Raw genomic sequence first — 21504 nt, 5'->3', positions numbered from 1 at the left:
CTCTTCGTTGCGGTCTGTGGGCTTCTCATTGTTGTGGCTTCTCTTGTTGTGGAGCACAGGCTCTAGGCACATGGGCTTCAGTAGTTGTGGCACGTGGACTCAGTAGTTGTGGCTCATGGGCTTAGTTGCTCTGTAGCTTGTGGGATCTTCCCGGACCAGGGCTCAAACCTGTGTCCCCTGGACTGGCAGATGGATTCTTAACCAATGTGCCACCACGGAAGTCCCTCTATTTTATATATAGTAGTGTGTATCTGTTAATCCCAAATTCCCAATTTATCCCCTCCCCTGACCTTTCCACTTTGGTAACCATACGTTTGTTTTCTATGTCTGTGTTTACTTCTGTTTTTGTTTGTTTGTTTTTTGCTTTTTGTTTTTTTTGGCTGTGTTGGGTCTTCATTGCTGGGCGCAGGCTTTCTCTCTAGTTGCAGCAATCAGGGGCTACTCTTCGTTGCCGTGCGTGGGCTTCTTATTGTGGTGGCTTCTCTTGTTGCAGAGCATGGGCTCTAAGCATGCGGGCTTCAGTCGTTGCAGCATGCGGGCTCAGTAGTTGTGGTGTGTGGGCTCTAGGGCACGTGGGCTTCAGTAGTTGTGGCACACAGGCTTAGTTGCTCTGCGGCATGTAGGATCTTCCCAGACCAGGGATCAAACACGTGTCCCCTGCATTGGCTGGCTCACGGGCCCAGCCGCTCCGCGGCATGTGGGATCTTCCCAGACCGGGGCATGAACCCGTGTCCCCTGCATCGGCAGGCGGACTCCCAACCACTGCGCCACCAGGGAAGCCTGGCAGTCAGATTCTTAACCACTGTGCCATGAGGGAAGTCCCGAATACTGTCTTGTTGTTGTTGTTGTTTTCTTTTGACCATGCTGCACTTCTGTTTTGTAAATAAGTTCATTTGTATCATTTCTTTAAGATTCCATGTATAAGTGATATCATATGATATTTGTCTTTCTCTTTCTGACTTATTTCACTTAGTATGATAATCTCTAGTTCCATCCATGTTGCTGCAAATGGCATTATTTCCTTCTTTTTTATGGCTGAGTAATATTCTATTGTGTGTGTATGTATATACATATATGTGATATATATATATCACATTTTCTGTATCCATTCATCTCTTAGCAAGACCTTTCTTTCTTTTTTTTTTTTTTTGTGGTATGCGGGCCTCTCCCTGTTGTGGCCTCTCCCGCTGCGGAGCACAGGCTCCGGATGCGCAGGCTCAGCGACCATGGCTCACGGGCCCAGCCCCTCCGCGGCATGTGGGATCTTCCCGGACCGGGGCACGAACCCGCGTCTCCTGCATCGGCAGGCGGACCCCCAACCACTGCGCCACCAGGGAAGCCCTGCAAGACCTTTCTTGATTGGGTCTGGATTAGCTCTTCAACTTCACTTCCTGCTGCCACTCATGCCTACCCTAAGGGCAAGCCACAGCCAAATCTGTGCTGTGTTCTTCATGGCTGTGGGCCTTTACACAACTTTTCCATCAGTCTTGACTGTCTCTTAGTCATCTATGTAATTCCTTTTGTACTCAATGCTCAGTTCAAGCATCACTTCTTTCCAGAAGTTTTTTTCTTATCCTTTGAGTTAGGCCCCTCCCACCTCTGTGAATTAATAGTACTTATCACAATGTGGTAATAATTAGCTTTCTCCTCTAAGGGCAGTACAGCAAAGTGGCTAAGAACCTAGACTCCAGAGTCAGTCTGCCTGAATTGGAATCCTGCTTTTGTTTCTTATTAGCTATTTACATAAACTCTGTGACTCTGCTTACATACATCTAAAAAAGGAGAAAATAATAGTATCTTCCTCCTATTACACTTATAAAGTTTTAATAAATTTATATAAATATATAAATATGTTTAGATATAATATAAAAATATGGATATATTATTTATAAGGTATTTATTTAAAAATATTTATTTATTTAATTAATTTATTTGGCTGGGCTGGGTCTGGGTTACGGCACATGGGATCTTCATTGCAGCATGTGGGATCTTTAGTTGCGGCCTGCAGGGTCTTTTAGTTGTGGCATGTAGGATCTTTAGTTGTAGCATGCGGGATCTTTTACTTGCAGCATGTGGGATCTTTTAGTTGCAACATGTGGGATCTTTAGTTGCAGCATGTGAACTCTTAGTTGCAACATGTGGGATCTATTTCTCTGACCAGGGATCAAACCCAGGCCCCCTGCATTGAGAGCAAAAAGTCTTAGCCACTGGACCACCAGGGAAGTCCCTATAAGATATTTAGTATACACTGTGGATGCTAGTTATTGTAGTAGTCACCTATTGCTGCATAAGAAAAGAACCCCCCAATACTCAGTATCTTGAAATGACGATGTTTTAAACGTTCTTCTTTTGAAATATAGGCATTCAAAGCTAATTTCTCTCTAATCACTTCTTTAGCAGCATTCCACAACTTTTTACATGATACATTTTCATCCAGTTAAAAATATTTTCTAATTTCCACTGTGATTTTTTCCTTTGATCTATAGGTTATTTAGAGCTATGTGGTTACATGTCCAAACACTTGGGACTTTTCTAGTTATCTTTCTGTTGTTGATTTCCAGTTTAATTCCACTGTGGTCATACTCTGTATGATTTCAGTCTTTCAAAATGTATTGAGACTTGCTTTCCAGCCTAGCATATGGGCTACTTTGGTGAATGTTCCAAAAGTAACTATCTTTTAATCTTGCCTCCACGTCTGAGGGTTGACTGGGACTTGGCTGAGACATGTGAGGATCAGCCGGCCCGCCTGGATTCATGCACGAGCTTCTCTGCAGATTGCATCCAGGTCCACTTCTACTCTGTATGTGTTTATTCTGGGGCCTCAGCCAAAGAAGTAGCTGTTCCCCGGGGGAAGCTCTCTGCCTGGTAACGACAGAGACAAGAGGGCAAGTGGAAACACATGAGGTCTTTTGAGGTCTAGGCTTGTAAAGGTCATAGTGATTCTTCCACTACATTCCATTGACCAAAGCAGGGCATATGACCCAGTATCAACGTGTATTAACTATGTCTTCTTTTTTTTTTTTTTTCTGTATTCTGATGCTTTGACATCTGGGGTCTTGCTGACCCTGCAGATACTGCCCCTCCTAGGGTTAGTCATTTCCTAGAGATAATAAACAACTTGCCTATGAATGTACCTTTCACGTGCAAACCGGGCAATCCTGAGTTCACACTCCGACCACCTCTTTTATTGGGCTCTTGCACTCAGGGCCACTATCCACCTGACCTAATCAACTCAAGTCCAGGTATTGGACAACTAGGGGCAGCATCTATGCCCAGAGACTGCTGAAAGTACTCAAACTAGCCAATCCCAAGTCTGTGTACCCAGCCTTACCTGTTTCCTCCTAAGGGAAACACAATAAAGTCTCCTACCCACACTTCCCCCTTCCCTCTTCCTCTGGCTGACCCTGGTGCATCCGTGTGTGGCCTCACATGGCTTGTCATGAACCCCTCCTTATGGGAACTTGGAGTAATAAACTATCTTTTCAATGGAAATCATCTCCTGATCTATTGGTCTTACTCTAAGTCAAGCTTTCTAAAATACATTTTTATTTTGTTGTTTTATTTTATTTATTTTGCCTCGCTGGGCAGCTTGCGGGATCTTAGTTCCCCAACCAGGGATCAAACCTCGGACCATGGCAGTGAACGCACAGGGTCCTAACCACTGAACGGCCAGGGAATTCCCCCTAAAATGCACTATTTTAAAACACAAGGGGCAGGGATTCTACCTCTCGTGAGAACGACAGTAAAGTCCCATGGTGCAGGGTATGGTTTGGGGAGGGGTAAAGAAATGGGACGAGTAATTCAATCTACCACACTCGTTACTACTTCTCTTTGTTACTATTTACTCTTGTTACTACTTCTCTTGTACTCCTCACTGTACTACAAGCTTCCAAGGGCAGGAACTGGCAGAATCCTCTGTGTTTTCCGAAGCTTAGCATAGCACCTAGAACGTAAGCACTCCATGAATGTATATCAAACAAATCAATTAATAATAGGAAGCCCAACTCTTCTGGCACCCTGATAGACTTGGATAAGGTGGTGTTGCTTCCCAGACAGCAGAGAAACCGTCCTGGTTCCACAGCTGGGCACTTTGACCCAGATTTGGAAAGAGAGGAAAAGGGTATGTTTTCATGCATTGCTTCCGCACTCTCTCATTTTCTCAAAATCTCTGCTTGACATTCCATCACTGTGGGATGTCGAGGTCCCCACGCGGCATTTGTCTGACATGCTGTGAAAGGGCGTTTTGAACATCTTTATTTCGGGATTTTGACAGCATCGCCTTCACACCCATCAACTCCTTCCACTCAATCTGTTCCCACAAGGGCAGAGACGTTTCTACTTATCTTTGTGTTGACCGGGAGTTGCAGATGCCTATTTTGTCTTGCAGATATTCTGTCTTTTTTTTCTCACCAGCTTCAAAATATTCTAACAACCCACATTCCAAGATTCGCATCTATCCTAAGGTTCCCTGGCCCTGAAATGGTTTATGCAAATCTTGAAAGCATTCCTACTTTCAGAGGAGAAAAATGGCTCTTTAATCTGGACAACACAATTTGCTTGTGGGTAGAGATTGGAAAATGTACATCATCGATGGCGAATGTGTATTGCTAACCAAGTATTTTCTGAAAATCTCCAATATTCTTCCTCTATATCCTTTATTAAGCTCTAACATGGGGGGCATTTTGATACCCAGATTCCATACTTGAATTAATTAAAATTTTGGCAATAGACTAGGTAACTTGTTCTTCTCACATTTTATTTTGAAAATGTTCAAACCTATAGAAAAATTACAAGAACGGTACAATGAACATCCACAAACACGTCACCTAGACTCTCCAATTATTAACATTTTCCATGTTATTTTCACCTCCCTATGTCTCTGTCTGTCTTTATATGTATATGTATATACATTTACACATGTATTATTTTTCACAGTTTCATTGACATATAACATTGTGTAAGTTTCAGGTGTACAACATGATGATTTGATATATGTATATATATATATATATATTTTATTCTTTTGAAGTATAGTTGATTTACAATGTCGTGTTAGTTTCAGGTATACAGCATAGTGATTCAGTTATACATATATACATATTTATGTATACACACATATATGTGTATTTTTCAGATTCTTTTCCCTTATGGGTTGTTACAAAATATTGAGTATAGTTCCCTGTGTTAGACAGTAGGTCCTTGTTTATTGACATATGTATGTATCGTGAAATGATTACCATAGTAAGTTTAGTTAACATTTATCATTGCACATAGTTCAAAAATCTTTTTATTGTGAAGACAACTTTTCAGATCTGCTCCCTAAGATTTTTTTTTTTTTTACTTAAAATTAAAAAAAAATTAGCTTTAACTTCTTCGCATCTCATTTTCTCTATTTGTAATATGTAGTGAGGAGAGGTGGGACAGCTGCTACCTCACAAGATTATTGTAAGGATTGAACAAAATAACCCACAGAAAAGGCTTTGTCTAGTGTCTGGCATACAGTGTGTGCTCAGCAAATATTATAATCATTCCCCATACCCCATCACAGTGCCTTGCAAGTAGTAAATCCCTCAATTGTTAAATGACAGATAAAATCAAGAATTTCAATAGAATATTTTAATCTATGTTAACACTGATAGTGGTCCGAGGTTATCAATAGGACAGACCATTACCAGGGACATAAGCTCTTTTTTTTTTTTTTTCGGTACGCGGGCCTCTCACTGTTGTGGCCCCTCCCGTTGCGGAGCACAGGCTCCGGATGCGCAGGCTCAGTGGCCATGGCTCACGGGCCCAGCTTCTCCGCGGCGTGTGGGATCTTCCCGGTCCGGGGCACGAACCCGTGTCCCCTGCATCGGCAGGCGGACTCTCAACCACTGCGCCACCAGGCAAGCCCCATAAGCTCTTTTTTTAAAATTAATTTTTATTGGAGTATGGTTGCTTTACAATGTTGTGCTAGTTTCTTGCTGTACAGTAAAGTGATCAGTCATATGTATACATACATCCACTCTACTCCCTTAGATCTTATTTTCAAATATATAATACAGTATTGTTACCTTTTGTCACCACGCTGTACATGACCCTGATTCTTTTCAACAGCACAGGTTGAGTACTTTGTAGAATGCCCCTCAGTTTGGCTTTATCTGATGTTTCCTCCTGATTAATGCCATTTTGGTGCGAAAGTTGTGGAAGTGGTGTTGTGCTCACCTCTGGGTATGGCTGGGGACTTTTTGGCTCTAGTGTGCACTTGGATTTTGTCTCACATGGATAAAAAGAAAATGGTGCTAGCTTAACAATGAACCCGAAGAGCACTATCTGGGAAGTTTATTGGATTGTGGGTTTGGTAATCTGCGAGGAACATTTAACCCAGTGATTCTTGACCTGGGGTGCCTTTTCTCCTTGGAGAGTTTAATAAAGCTGGAGACATTTTTAATGGTCATGAATGGGGTCAGAGGGGGCTACTGCCATCTAGTGGGTGGAGGCCAGGGATGCTTGTGAACTTCCTATAATGCGCAGGACGGCCCCCACTGCAAAGAAGGATCTGGACCCAACTGTGCAGAGGTTGAGAAACCCCGATCTCTGTTTATATGAAACCTACAGAGCTGTCATGCCCCCAGAAAGGCCCAGGTGTTGGTACTATTCCATGAGATTCAGGTTTAGTAAAAATACAGCCACTGGCCGATGAACTCACAAGTGTAGGTAGTGTTCTACATGAGGGGCAAGTTTTTCGCTAACACCACAAGGGTCTCTGGCCCAATGAGTGGAGTTTGATAGTAATACTTGCTACAAATGTATGATCTTAATGTACGAAAGCTTTAAGGAGAGATGAAAACATTTTAAAGATGACCTGTGTTTTCTTCTGCTTTTCTCCATGATTTCTTAATCTTGGACCTCTCAGGAATTATTTAGCCTTTCTGTTTTCAGACTAACTTGGTGTATCCTGCTGTACGATCCTAAAAAGGGAGCTCACTCAGTGGGTCTGATGTGGTGGACGCTTGCCCAGGAAGTTCTGCGCATGCGTGGCACCATCTCCCGTGAACATCCATGGGAGGTCATGCGTGATCTCTACTTCTACAGAGATCCTGAAGAGACTGAAAAGGAAGAGCTGGCGGCAGCTGAGAAAGCTGTGACCAAGGAGGACTTTCAGGGTGAATGGACTGCTCCAGCTCCTGAGTTCACTGCTACTCAGCCTGAGGTGGTGGACTGGTCCGAAGGTGTGCAGCTGCCCTGTGTGCCCATTCAGCAGTTCCCCACTGACTGGAGTGCTCAGCCTGCCACTGAAGACTGGTCTGCAGCTCCCACTGCTCAGGCCACTGAATGGGTAGGAACAACCACTGAGTGGTCTTAAGCTGCTCTTCCACAAACTCTTAAAATGGAAGTAGGTTGACGGAAAATAAACAGTTTCTAAAAAAAAAAAACAAACAAAAAATACAGAAGGTTGGAGCATGGGGGCTGTATGCCTGTGGGTGGAGAGTATTCTAGAGGACCGAGGATGGGATTTGAACTCAAACAGGAAACAATAGGGAGGAAGAAGAAAATCAAAACCTATTAAAAAGTCAACACTGAGATATTCCAAAATTTCCATAAGTCAGATATTGTAAAGCAAGTCATTCATTTGTTCATTTATCCGTTCCTTCAATAATATGTACTGTGTACCTACTATGGGCCAGGTACTTTCTAGATGTCTGAGCTACAGGAGTGAATAAACAAAGCTCCCATCCTCAAGGGGTTTCAATTCGAGTGGAGGGTGGTGGATAATAAACACGAGACATAGAGACTTCCCTGGTGGTCCAGTGGTTAAGACTCCATGCCCCCAGTGCAGGGGAACTAGATTGGTCAGGGAACTAGATCCCACATGTCACAACTAAGACCCGGTACAGCCAAAGTAAATAAATAAATATTAAAACCTCCTGAGACATAAAGTATGTTAAAAGGTGGTAAAACGTGGTCCAAAAGGATACATGCACCCCAATGTTCATTGCAGTACTGTTTACAATAGCCAAGACATGGAAGCAACCTAAATGGCCATCGACAGAGGAATGGATAAAGAAGATGTGGTACCTATATACAATGGAATATTACTCAGCTATTAAAAAGAATGAAATAATGCCATTTGCAGCAACATGGATGGAACTAGAGATTATCATACTAAGTGAAATTAGACAGAGAAAGTGAAATATCGTATGATATTGCTTATATACGGAATATAAAAAAAATGATACAAATGAACTTATTTACAAAACAGAAACAGACTCAAAGACTTAGAGAATGAACTTATGGTTACGGCGGCGGGGGAGGGGAGGGGTGGGGTGAGGGGAGGGATAGTTAGGGAGCATGGAATTGACATGTACACACTGCTATTTTTAAAATGGATAACCAGGGACTTCTCTGGTGGCTCAGTGGTTAAGAATCTGCCTGCCAATGCAGGGGACACGGGTTTGATTCCTGGTCTGGGGAGATCCCACATGCTGCGGAGTAACTAAGCCCATGCACCACAGCTACTGAGTCTGCGAGCCACAACTACTGAGCCCATGTGCCACAACTACTGAAGCCCACGCCTAGAGCCCGTGCTCTGCAACAAGAGAAGCCAGCGCAGTGAGAAGACTGTGCACCACAATGAAGACCCAATGCAGCCAAAAATAAAGTAAAAAAATAAAAAATAAATAAAATGGATAACCAACAAGGACCTACTGTATAGTACAGGGAACTCTGCTCAATATTATATAACAACCTAAATGGGAAAAGAATTTGAAAAAGAATAGATACATGTATATGTATGACTGAATCATTTTGCTGTACACCTGAAACACAACATTGTTAATCAACTATATTCCAATATAAAATAAAAAGTTATTTCCTAAAAGAAAAAGTTGGTAAATACTATGGAAGAAAGAATATAGAACAGGGTAAGTGGATCGGGGGGTGCTGGGGAGTGAGTTGCAGTTTCAGGGGGTTAGAAGTAGGTTAGAAATGTGAGAACTGAGTAAACTTGTTGCAGGTGAATGAGGAAGCTGGGAGGAAGGAGCTTTCTAGGCAGTGGGAACAGCAAGTTCAAAGGCCCTGAGGTAGGACCATGCCTAGTATGTTTGAGCAACAGCAAAGAAGTCAGTGTGGTTGGAGGGAGTAGGTGAGGGGGAGAGTGGGAGGAGGCGAGGGCAGGGAGTTGTTGGCGGCAGACCGTGCAGGGCTTTGGGGGATGTGAGAAGGACTTTGGCTTTTATCCCAATGAAGTGGGAGCTGTGCAAAGTTCTGAGCAGGGGAGGCCAGTGACTGGACTCAGGTGCTCACTGGCATCCTCTGGCTGCTGCAAGGGGAACAGACCATTAGGGGTGAGGGCAGGAACCAGGAGACCTGGGCAGAAACAACAGCACTGGTCCATGTGGGAAATGATGGAGGCTTAGACCAGGGTGTTAACAATTTGTGTTATTTTAGATCATCCATTTTCACCTTTTGCATTTTTGTATGATAAATTCATTATTACGGGTTACAAATTTATTGGAATGGTCTGGGCAAAAGAAATTACATACGGCAAAGGAGCTCAGGTGGTTAAAAAAGTTGGATATTGCTAAATTTAATATATGTACAACTCTAAGACTGTGCCTGAGCTGTTATTATTTTTCTTCTGCAGAAGTTTGTTTCCTCCTTATCCTGCTTCAGGCATTCAGGCATTTACATGAGATGTCTGCATGCCAACCTCTCATATTCCAATCTGATGAACGTGACCTTTCAAACTGAGGACATGACACAACTGCAGAGAGGAGAAAACTGCAAGTAAATTTGGATATCATCAGTTATGTGCCTGGAAAACTGTTCCTGTACTGAGGACAGACCAAACATAAGCAAATAAGCCATTTGTTAATTTCAGTGAGTTTCTTGGCAGAAAGAGGCCTGAGGATGTTGCCAACATCTCTGCCAAGTTTAAATTTAGGATAGCAGGTTCCCCAGGAGTGGAGAAGCTTTAGAATTCTTGCTCCCATGCTCACTATAACCTTTTTGTGATCTTCAGGGGTTGCGATACGGAGGGTAATTATTTCCAAATTTCCTCTCTTCTCCCCTTCCCCAGATTTTTTTCAGACTGAAATTAAAATCAAGGAAAGTTTTTAAAATGGGAGAATGGATTGCAGAGACTTTCCCATACAGCCTTCCAAATGGGGAAACTGAGGCCCAGATGGGTGAACTGATTTATGTGCCTCACTCCTAGGAGAGGCTCTTGGCTCTATCCCCTTTAAAGAGACCCCATGGCATCCACTATGTAATAAATGATTTCTCCTCTCTCATGAAAAGGGGATCAGCAAACTGCTGCCTATAGGTCTTAGTTCTTCACTAAGGTCTGTGAATTCTTCTCGGAAAATGAATTATGCAAATTGTAGCTGGGGAAAATGACATGTAACGTCTGCAAAATTTCCCTGAGAATTCTCCCTTTGTCCACAAAGTAGGCTCACTAGTCAGTGTAAGGCTGCGTTCAGTGGTGATAACAAACAAACTGGAAACTTTAGTGGCTGTGCCCAGCACAAGTCTGTTTCTCATTCCTGTGAAGCTGGTTAGCAGGGCTTGCATCCAAGCAGTGACTCAGGGATCCAACCTTCCTCCATTTTGCACCAGCACCATCTCTCACAGGCTTCCAAAGCTACCTTGGGAGGGGAAGAGAAGGATAGAGGGGGCACACCAGCTGTTAACTGCCTCCATCTGGTAGTGATAATCCGTTGGCTAGAATGAGTCACATGGGTCTGTTCTAACTGCAAGAGGGTCTGGGAAATGGAGGAGAACATATGGGTGAACACCAAACACTGTTTATTCTTTCTATTAGAGAAAAGAGAGAGACGTGACTTTCAGTACCTTAGATATGGCAAGAGAAGTGTTTGGATACTACCAGGGTAATAAAAGGGGTCAAAACCTTTTCCCCTTTTGTAGCAGACATGTAGACATGCCACTGATCTTTATTTATTTATTTAATTTATTTACTTTTGGCTGCGTTGGGTCTTCATTGCTGCATGCAGGCTTTCTCTAACTGCGGCGAGCGGGGGCTACCGTTCGTTGCGGTGCGCAGGCTTCTCATTGTGGTGGCTTCTCTTGTTGTGGTGCACGGGCTCTAGGCACATGGGCTTCAGTAGTTGTGGCATGTGGGCTCAATAGCTGTGGCTTATGGGCTCTAGAGAGCAGGCTCAGTAGTTGTGGCACATGGGCTTAGTTGCTCCGCGGCATGTGGGATCCTCCTGGACCAGGGCTTGAACCCATGTCCCCTGCATTGGCAGGTGGATTCTTAACCACTGCACCAACAGGGAAGACCTGATCTTTTAATTTAATTTAATTTTAAAAATTGCAGTATAGTTGATGTACACTATTATATAAGGTTCAGGTGTACAACATAGTGATTCACAACTTTTAAAGGTTGTATTCCATTTATAATTATAAAATATTGGCTAGATTCCCTGTGTTGTATTTTATATCTTTGTAACTTATTTATTTTATACATAGTAGTTTGTATCTCTTAATTCCCTACCCCTGTCTTCCCTCTCTCCACTTCCCTCTCCCCACTGGTAACCATTAGTTTTTTCTCTATATCTGCGAGTGTTTCTTTTTTGTTATAGTCACTAGCTAGTTTTATTTTTTAGATTCCACATATAAGTGATATCATACAGTATTTGTCTTTGTCTGACTTATTTCACTTAGCATGCCCTCCAAGTCCATGCACATTGTTGTGAATGGCAACATTTCATTCTTTTTTGTGGCTGAGTAGTATTCCATTTTATATCACATCTTCTTTATCCATTCGTTTGTTGATGGACACTTAGGTTGCTTCCATATCTTGGCATTTGTAAATAATGCTACTATGAACATTGGGGTGCATGTATCTTTTCGAATCGGTTCTTTCTTTCTTCCTTCCTTCCTTTCTTTCTTTCTTTCTTTCTTTCTTGTTTGAGCTCCTCTCAAAGCAGATCCTGAGACAAGGATTTGAAGTCAAATAATTTATTTGGGAGGTGACCCCCAGAAACACCAGTGGAGGAGAGAGGAAGGGGAGGAAGACAGTGAAGGGCGTGTTTCGTGTGTTTTCCTGCTGGAGCAACTGGAGCTTAAGTCTATTTGGGGACCTATGGGAGAAAGCATAAGGCATGTACACTTCAGAGCTGTCCCACTGAAGGGCGAGAGAGCTGAGGTATTTACCCACCAATTCCTGTCAGTTACTGGTTGAGGGCTGCTCCCCAGGCTATTAATTCTGTGGCTTGTGTGTGGCAAAGCATGATTCAGCAGCAACAAAAGCTTCCATTCTGGTATTTGGAAGACAGGCTGGTATGCGCTGAAGGGTAAGAGCAAGGGGCCATGGGTCAGAATTCCTGTGCAAGAAATAAAAGCAAGAAGGGAAATGCAGCATGCTTATTGTGTCAGAGATTGCTTGCTTGTTGCATCCTCAGTATATATCCCCTATTCTTTGCTCTAACAGAACTCCCCATATTTACGGGGAGTGACAATGTGCTCAGCTAAAAGCACGTTTCCTAACCTTTAATGCAGATAGCAGTGGCCTCATGAAATATGAATGAAAGTTATTGAGTGGAACTTCTAGTAAACTCTCAAATGTTGATGACTCAGTTGGCAGGTATGCCCTAGCCCTTTACCTCTTAAGATTGCATGGAGCATGTGTATGATGGCCGGAGGTGTAGCACCCATTCTGTGGCCATGAGGATGGAAGCCAAAAATAAGAGAGCGAAAAGTTAGAAGTCCCTTAGGTCCCTGATAACTGTGGGGATGCCCTACCAGCTGTTTTCCAGTCATACACACGTCTTTATTTTTAGTTTGAACTTTCTTTTTTATTAATGTATAGTTGATTCACAATATTATATTCATTTCAGGTGTACAGCATAGTGATTCACAATTTTTAAAAGTTACCTGTCACGCATTTTTTTTTTTTTTGCGGTACGCGGGCCTCTCACTGTTGTGGCCTCTCCCGTTGCGGAGCACAGGCTCCGGACGCGCAGGCTCACCAGCCATGGCTCACGGGCCCAGCCGCTCCGCGGCATGTGGGATCTTCCCAGACCGGGGCACGATCCCGCGTCCCCTGTATCGGCAGGCGGACTCTCAACCACTGCGCCACCAGGGAAGCCCCCAGTCTGTTTATTTAATTGCTCTGATTGAAGCTGTAAGAAATTGAATTTAACATCTGTAAGCAAGGTTTTTATGACATGGGATTTTGGCTAACAGGGTAGGATCTTATCCCAATTTTGACCAGGGGGAGCCCCTTCAGGCTAGTTTGTGTGTTCTTTTGACAGAACCCTTAGTCTTTAAAAGCCCTTTCCTTGCTTTCAGACACAAGTAGATATTCTAAGCTCATCCCATTTATTTCCAGGGCACAGATTTTTGTCTGCTTTTTCCTTACTGTATTCCCAGTACCCAGAAAAAGGCCTGGCACTGAATGAATGAATAAATTCTTTCATTTCACTCTTTCTTCTGCTGCTTCCCCAATAACTCTCAATTCACACCATCTACTAAATCAGATATTGTAACTTGCACGTTATAAGGATGCTCAAAATATTCTCTGAGGTGAGCCTTCTCCACTGACATGTTTTTGCTGCAGCTAAGTCCAGCCTGGTCACAGCCTAGATCCTAAGGTTAAAAATAGCTCAATGCAGCCTCAACAGCTTCCAGCATCCTGGTTATTTTTAGGACAGAGGAGGGGGTGAAGGAAAAATGTGACCGAGAGTCACCTCCAGGGAGGAGCATCCCCTTCCTCTGGCTCAGAACTAGGGGCATCACCCAGCTAGAGATGCCCACTCCTGTGAACGGATCAAGTTTGAGAAGTGGATGTTCACAGGATACAGTTTCCCCCATTACTGGATTGTGAATACTAGGCAGATTTCCTGCTCTGCTGGGGATGCAAAGAGACACAGCGTTTGAGGGTCAAATCAGGGAAACCACTAAGATTCTATACAGGCTCTGGACTTTCACTACCAACTGCTGAAGAGTAATCATTCCATAACTCCTGGAGTATATTGATCAGTTCATTCATACAATTCACTGTGACAGGTGCTGTCCTAGGTGCTGGCGTTAGAACGGGGACTACTAAAACAGACAAATGTTTGTGCTTCCTGGGGCTGACACCCAGTCTGGGAGTCAGTCAACAAAGTAAAGAAGTAAACTGCACAGTATGTCACGGATTGTTCATTGTTGTGGAGAAAAACCATGCAGTAAAAGGGAATGGAGTGCTGGCGTGGGGTTCTGCGTTAACCATGTTTCTGATGCTTTGACATCTGGGGCCTGGTTGAGTCTCAAAAGACCGTCCCTCCCAGGGTTAGCCAATGCTTAGAGCTAGTAAAGGACTTCAATCCAGATTCCACACCCCAATCACCTCTTTTTATCAGTTCCAACACTCTGGGCCACTATCTACCTATCCTAATCATTCCAGAGCCAGATCCCAGACAACTAAGGACAGTTCCTATGCCCAGAACCCACTGAAATTATCCAGACGAGTCATGCCTAAGCCTGCTCACTGTGCCTCACCCATTCCTTTCTGCAGAAACCACAATGAAACCACCATGTTTCCCCTTGCTCCCCCTGCCTCCTGACCAATCCTGGTGCTTCTCTGGGTGGCTCTTCAAGGCACGGTGTGCCTTCCCTCCTGCTGGGAACTGTGTCTTTTCCATGGCAGTCCTCTCTTGATCTGTTGGCCTGATACCTGAATGATATAAAATCATACCTGAATGATAATAAAATCTACATTTTAAAACAGGGTTGTTTGCAATTTTAGATCAGATGGTTTGGGATGGTCTCAATGACTTTGAAGGAATTAAAGGAAGTGAAGAAGCAATCCCCACGGTTACCTGGGAAAGAGCATTCCAGGAAGAAGGAACAGAAAGTGCAAAGGCCCTGAGGCTGGACCAGGCATGGCACGTTTGTGGAATAGCGAGGAACCTGGATCAGAGTGAACGAGGGGAGCAGTGGAGGAGGTGAAGGCAGGGAGATGATGAGGCAGGGCCTTGTGGGCTACAAGATGGACTTTGGCTTTTGCTCTGAGTGAGGTGGGAGCCATGAAGGGTTCTGAGCAGAGGAGGGACATGATCTAACTTAAGTTCTTACAAGCGCCCTCTGGCTGCTTGTGGGGAGGAGATAGGGATGGGAGGAGTGAGGGTGGAAACCCAGAGACCAGAGAGGAGGCAACTGTACTAGACAGGGTAGGAGATGGTGGAGGCTGGACCAGGGTGGTAGCAGTTCAACAGAGACTATTAACCTGAGTATGTGCGGTGCCCCTGAAATCTGGACAAATATTTTTCCTTTAATTTCCTTAGTGTTACTTTGAAAATTATCTTTGGGAAAAAAGTTTTTACATGCCCAGTTATGTTATTTACAGATTATTTCACTCCAAATGTAGGAGGGCAGGGAACAGCAGTCAGAGTTTTTGTCTGCATGCAACAGAAATGGATCCTGTGCATACTAGCTTTAAAGGATGAGTTTTATGGAAATAATATCAGAGGCTCACAAAATTGACTAACAGCTGTAGAGATAGACTTGGAGAAAGGGCTGAAACTGAGGGCTCTCTGGAGGTCTAGTGGACACTGTGAGGGTTATGAATTGCTGATGCTAAAGATGAATGGCCGTAACCTTTGGTAGATACTCCCAGCCGCTAGTGTCTGTATCTTTTGCCCAACAGGCTTCTCTAAAGTTGCCAAAGCCTGCACAGCAGGTTAGAAGTGCCTGGGAATGAACAGCTAACAGCTACATCTCCACCCCTGTCACCATCAGCAGCCGTCAACTAACAACTGATGGGAACTGGTGGATCAATACCCCAGTTCCCTCTGCCCTCAGGTGGGATGACTCTGAGGGGCATGTCCAATGCAGTCCCCCAGAGTTTCCTAGCAGGGCTGGGCCAGAGTTGCCTACAGCGGAAACCTGCTCATCTGTGCACCAGTATCGGGTGCCCTCCCCTTTCTTTCACATATCCCTGAACACCTACTGGTGTTTCCTGGGTTCGCCTCCAGAATAAATGATTTGCCCACGAGTCCTTGGGTCAGTATCTACTTCTGGGGGAACCCAAGCAAAGACAATTGCATTCCATGGCAGAAGCCCCCACATTACTGGATTAGAACCCACATTGAGAGTGAAGGGCTGAGAAATGGTGTCAATATTGGCATATGGAATTTTCCTTAACATCTCCCAGTCACCTAGAGACAGTGGCCCCAGAGACAGGAGTTGGGCACAGCAAGTTTGCCCAGGTCTGGGAACACAGTTCTGTTCAGATTTCCTCTTCTTTCTACCCAGCTAATACTTCATGTTGTGGGGAGGGAGGAAGTTCCCAGCAGGACTCAGTGCATCCCTTCTCCTGGTCACTTGTGTATTATCACGGGACGTCGGTGAACTTTCTTGATGGACAGAAAGTTCATAGGAATTACATCCTCAGCTCATCTGTGTTAGATGAGCCTTCCTCCTTGGGGGCCAGCAAGAGGATTTAGAGCCAAGGTCATAGAGCTGGCAGACAGCTCTGGCCACATGCTACCCTACCACTGTCCTTCAAACACTTTCAAATGACCCTGGGCCACTCATCCAAGAGTCAAAACAATGAGCCTTATGTTGACTGAGCATGGGTCCCATTCCTGCCCCAGGAGGGGAGGCTGGTGTTGGAACAACCATTATGCTAAGACTATTCTCAGTGGGGAATTTTCCCCATAAAAGGGAGATCAGGGCTTCCCTGGTGGTGCAGTGGTTAAGAATCCGCCTGCCAATGCAGGGGACATGGGTTCGAGCCCTGGTCCGGGAAGATCCCACATGCCACGGAGCAATGAAGCCCGTGCGCCACAACTACTGAGTCTGTGCTCTAGAGCCCGCGAGCCACAGCTACTGAAGCCCACGAGCCACAACTCTGAAGCCCGTGAGCCTAGAGGCCATGCTCTGAAACAAGAGAAGCCACCGCAATGAGAAGCCCACACACCGCAAGGAAGAGTAGGCCCCGCTCACCGCAACTAAAAAGCCCGTGTGCAGAAATGAAGACCCAACGCAGCCAAAAATAATAAATAAAATAAATAAATTAAAAAAAATAAAAGGGAGATCAAGGTGATCATAGGAAGATGGAAGGTTAAATGACAGGTAGCCAGAAATATAGCCAATGTCAGCTTCCCGAGGGAAAGAGGTGCTGTCACCTTCATAATTTCTTGGTTGCATTTGCAACAATTTTCCAGAGACAAAAAAATAAAAATAAAAATATTCTATTATAGCAGATACTATTGGTGCCGCTACTGTCTTGGAGGTCACTTGCAAACAGTTCCCTTTTACACCACAAGTGCCTTCAGCTCTCTAACTGCATTAGTTTCCTAGGGTTGCCATAACAAATGACCACAGTGGTTTTAAAAACAGAAATCTGTAAGTTCTGGGAGCCAGGTGTCCAAAATCAAGGTATCAGTGGTGTTGGTTTCTTCTGGAGGCTCTGAGGGACAAGCCATGCTCTCGTAGCTTCTGGTGTTTTCCAGCAGTCCTTGGCATTTCTTGGCCTATAGCTACATCATTCCAATCTCTATTTCCATTGTCATGTGGGCTTCTTCTCTATGTGTGTCTCTATGTGTTACCTCCTCTTCTTAGGAGGACACCAATCATTGGATGTAGGGCCCACCCTAAATCCAGGATGATCTCATCTCAAGATCCTTAATTATCTGAAAAGACCCTTTTTCCAAATAAAGTCACATTCACGGGTTCTAGGGGTTAGGGCATATCTTTTGGGAGACCATCATTCAATTCACTACACTAAGGCCATTCTCCTCAGCCTGTGTGGATGTTGTGGACTGAATGTATGTCCTCCCTAATTCCAAATTCATATGTTGAAATCCTAATTCCCAATGTGATGATATTAGGAGGTGGAGACTTGGGACATAGCTATGTATGAGGGTGGAGTCCTTGTCTATAAGATTAGTCCCCTTGTAAGAAGGGGTCAGAGAGCTCTCTTGCTGTCTTTCTGCCCAGTGATCATACAATGAGAAGTCAGTATCTACAACCCAGAAGAGGGGTCTCACCAGAGCCTGACCATACTGGCACCCTGACCTTGGACTTCCAGCCTCTAGAACTGTGAGAAATAAATTTCTATATAAGTCACCCAGTCTATGGTAATTTGTTGTAATGCCCCAAAGGACTAATACATACTATAAAATTATTGCCTTTGGAGTGGTCCTCAAACAATGTGGGACAGGCATTGGTGGATAGATATTCCACTTCCTTACTCCTCAGGGGGTCAGTTCTGAGGGCTCTGCTATATGGTCTCTCAGAGTGCTCTGGAAGGATTGAGCTCTCATTGCTAAGGGTAGGGATGTGCTTGTGGAAGACAGACTCGAAGATTATCCCCAACGATCCCTGCCTCCTAACCCGGATTTGGGACGCTTAGAAACTCTTAGGTTAAAAAGTGTGTTAAGTTGCTAAGTTTTGGGACTTAGCAATAACTGATTAATACAGTGTTTGGTATCACACATTTTATTGACTTCTCTTCTACGTCTTGATTCCACATTTCTTCACTCTGCTTCCTGGGATCACCTCCCCAATAATTGCTCACATTGAAATAATTGTCTTCAAGTGTGCTCTTGGGGGAACTCAGACTAATACACCTGTTGTTAGGATTATGGGCCATCTGCTTTTGTTTATATGGGAATCAGTGCAAGTTGGAAAATGTCAAAAACAGAAAGCGTCTTGAAGTTTCTGCCTGGAGGTCGATATGGGTGGACTTACACTTAGTCTCCATCCCAACACCCTTCTAATATCTAATGCAGAGACTGGCCAGCAAAACATGACCTTTCAAAGAATCCCTTGCAGCTAGAATGTTGGAGATGAACTGGGTCCAGCCAACTGGAAGCACTCTAGGTTTGGAAGGGGGGTGTGGGTTGGAGGCCAACTCTTTGCTGTTTCAACTGTTAGTACTGGTGACTAATTGTAACTGAGAAGGACCCTATAAGGCCTTCCCAGAATAGACCCCTACCCATGTCCTCTGCCTGCCTTTTCTTTTTTTTTTTTTAACATCTTTATTGGAGTATAATTGCTTTACCGTGTTGTGTTGGTTTCTTCTGTATAACAAAGTGAATCAGCTGTATGCATACTTATTCTCCCATATCCCTTCCCTCTTGCGTCTCCCTCCAACCCTCCTTATTACACCCCTCTAGGTGGTCGCAAAGCACCGAGCTGATCTCCCTGTGCTATGTGGCTGCTTCCCACTAGCTATCTATTTTACATTTGGTAGTGTATATGTGTCAATGCTATTCTCTTACTTCGTCCTAGCTTACCCTTCCCCTCCCTGTGTCCTCAAGTCCATTCTCTACGTCTGGGTCTTTATTCCCATCCTGCCCCTAGGTTCCTCATGACCTTTTTTTCTTAGATTCCATATATATGTGTTAGCATATGGTATTTGTTTTTCTCTTTCTGACTTACTTCACTCTATATGACAGACTCTAGGTCCATCCACCTCACTACAAATAACTCAATTTCGTTTCTTTTTATGGCTGAATAATATTCCATTGTGTATATGTGCCACATCTTCTTTATCCATTCATCTGTTGATGGACACTTCGGTTGCGTCCATGTCCTGGCTATTGTAAATAGAGCTGCAATGAACATTGTGGTACATGACTTTTTTTTTTTTTTTTTTTAACATGACTCTTTTTGAATCATGGTTTTCTCAGGGTATATGCCCAGTAGTGGGATTGCTCAGTCATATGGTAGTTCTATTTTTAGTCTTTTAAGGAACCTCCATACTGTTCTCCATAATGGCTGTATCAATTTACATTCCCACCAACAGTGCAAGAGGGTTCCTTTTACTCCACACCCACTCCAGCATTTATTGTTTGTAGATTTTTTGATGATGGCCATTCTGACCAGTGTGAAGTGATACCTCATTGTAGTTTTGATTTGCATGTCTCTAATGATTAGTGATGTTGAGCATCTTTTCATGTGTTTGTTGGCAATCTGTATAACCTCTTTGGAGAAATGTCTATTTAGGTCTTCTGCCCATTTTTGGATTGGGTTGTTTGTGTTTTTGATATTGAGCTGCATGAGCTGTTTGTAAATTTTGGAGATTAATCCTTTGTCTGTTGCTTCATTTGCAAATATTTTCTTCCATTCTGAGGGTTGTATTTTTGTCTTGTTTATGGTTTCCTTTGCTGTGCAAAAGCTTTTAAGTTTCATTAGGTCCCATTTGTTTATTTTTGTTTTTATTTCCATTTCTCTAGGAGGTGGGTCAAAAAGGATCTTACTGTGATTTATGTTAAAGAGTGCTCTTCCTGTGTTTTTCTCTAAGGGTTTTATAGTGTCCTGTCTTATGTTTAGGTCTCTGATCCATTTTGAGTTTATTTTTGTGTATGGTGTCAGGAAGTGCTCTCATTTCATTCTTTTACATGTAGCTGTTCAATTTTCCCAGCACCACTTATTGAAGAGGTTGTCTTTTCTCCATTGTATGTTCTTGCCTCCTTTATCAAAGATAGGGTGACCATATGTGCGTGGGTTTATCTCTGGGCTTTCTATCCTGTTCTATTGGTCTATATTTCTCTTTTTGTGCCAGTACCATACAGTCTTGATTACTGTAGCTTTGTAGTATAGTCTGAAGGCCAGGAGCCTGATTCCTCCAGCTCCACTTTTCTTTCTCAAGATTGTTTTTGCTATTCAGGGTCGTTTCTGTTTCCTTACAAATTGTGAAATTTTTTTTTTGTAGTTCTGTGAAAAATGCCATTGGTAGTTTGATAGGGATTGCACTGAACCTGTAGATTGCTTTGGGTAGTATAGTCATTTTCACAATGTTGATTCTTCCAATCCAAGAACATAGTATACCTCTCCATCTGTTTTCATCATCTTTAATTTCTTTTACCAGTGTCTTATAGTTTTCTGCATACAGGTTTTTTTTTCTCCTTAGGTAGGTTTATTCCTAGGTATTTTATTCTTTTTGTTGCAGTTGTAAATGGGAGTGTTTCCTTAATTTCTTTTTCAAATTTTTCATCATTAGTGTATAGGAATGCAAGAGATTTCTGTGCAGTAATTTGTATCCTGTTACTCTACCAAATTCATTGATTAGCTCTAGTAGTTTTCTGGTAGCATCTTTAGGATTCTCTATGTATAGTACCATGTTATCTGCAAACAGTGACTGTTTTACTTCTTTTCCAACTTGGATTCCTTTTTTTCCTTTTTCTTCCCTGATTGCTGTGGCTAAAACTTCCAAAACTATGTTGAATAATGGTGGTGAGAGTGGGCAACCTTGTCTTGTTCCTGATCTTAGAGGAAATGGTTTCTGTTTTTCACCATTGAGAATGATGTTGGCTGTGGGTTTGTCATATATGGCCTTTATTATGTTGAGGTAGGTTCCCTGTATGCCTACCTTCTGGAGAGTTTTTATCATAAATGGGTGTTGAATGTTGTTCAAAGTTTTTTCTGCATCTATTGATATTATCATATGGTTTTACCCTTCAATTTGTTAATATGGTGTATCACATTGATTGATTTGTGTATATTGAAGAATCCTTAATCATGGTGTATGATACTTTTAATGTGCTGTTGGTTTCTGTTCGCTAG

General features: G+C 43.3%; 1 long non-coding RNA gene and 1 pseudogene across 1 annotated transcript in view; both read left to right on the top strand.

Moving 5' to 3' along the window:
* Nucleotides 1–21504, top strand: part of LOC113608523 (uncharacterized) — a 54618-nt gene that overhangs the window by 11889 nt on the left and 21225 nt on the right. The window lies entirely within an intron of this gene.
* LOC113609007 (uncharacterized) lies at nucleotides 6628–6788 on the top strand (annotated as a pseudogene).

The sequence above is a fragment of the Aethalodelphis obliquidens genome, unplaced genomic scaffold (assembly GCF_003676395.1).
Source record: "Aethalodelphis obliquidens isolate GAN/ISIS:26980383/991018 unplaced genomic scaffold, ASM367639v1 scaffold53, whole genome shotgun sequence".
Lineage (NCBI taxonomy): Eukaryota > Metazoa > Chordata > Mammalia > Artiodactyla > Delphinidae > Aethalodelphis > Aethalodelphis obliquidens.
This window is presented reverse-complemented; position numbering and strand designations above follow the sequence as displayed.